Here is a 1,061-nt window from a genome sequence, read left to right as displayed (position 1 = left end):
GTTTTGAAACTGTTTTATGGGTCTATGGACCGCAATAGATAGATAGATGATAGATAGATAGATAGATAGATAGATAGATAGATAGATAGATAGATAGATAGATAGATGATAGATAGATGATAGATAGATGATAGATAGATAGATAGATAGATAGATGATAGATAGATAGATAGATAGATAGATAGATAGATAGATAGATGATAGCTAGATAGATATAGATAGATGATAGATATAGATAGATAGATAGATAGATAGATGATAGATAGATAGATAGATAGATAGATAGATAGATAGATAGATGATAGATAGATAGATAGATAGATAGAGATAGATAGATAGATAGATAGATAGATAGATATAGATAGATAGATGATAGATAGATAGATAGATAGATAGATAGATAGATAGATAGATGATAGATAGATAGTCCTCTTGTTCCTGATGTAGTTCTTCACCCACCCCTTCTTCCTAGCCGGGGAAGAGGTGGTGGGTTTTGTGGTTCACTTCAGATGCCAAAACGTATTGGGCCAGCCCTATCAATGGAGGAGCGGCTAATATAGAGTTGCACCATATGCTAGCTGGTAAAAGAGCCTCCAGTTGAGAAGGACAGGATTGGCAGGGAAAGGCAGTGGTTAGAACATGGATATCCAGCATGAGAACTGACATGTTCCCAAAAAACAGCTTCCTATTATGAAACGTGAAACATTGGAAGCTACATGAGATGTAGCATTTGTATAAAGCAATTTACCATCCCTTCTAGGACATCATATTGCGGTCCTCAGAACCACTCTGGAAGGTAGGTCACTATGATTAAATCCATCTTGCAGGTGGAGACAGGATGTAGTCTGTCTAGGGCCACCTATGCAATCATGCATGCCAGATGAGGACTTCCAGATTCATAGCTCAATCATTTCCCAGATTTGGTATTCTAGACCTATTGTCCCACCAAATAACCCACATTAATTTATCGTCAGAATGCAACCCTAAACCATTCTCCACTGCAAGCAGAGATATTTCATCATCTCAACTGTCAACAGCTTCCTGGAACCTTCAGACATCCA

The sequence above is a fragment of the Podarcis bocagei genome (genome assembly GCF_964188305.1).
Source record: "Podarcis bocagei genome assembly, chromosome: 8".
Classification (NCBI taxonomy): domain Eukaryota; kingdom Metazoa; phylum Chordata; class Lepidosauria; order Squamata; family Lacertidae; genus Podarcis; species Podarcis bocagei.
Note: the sequence above shows the minus strand (reverse complement) of the source record.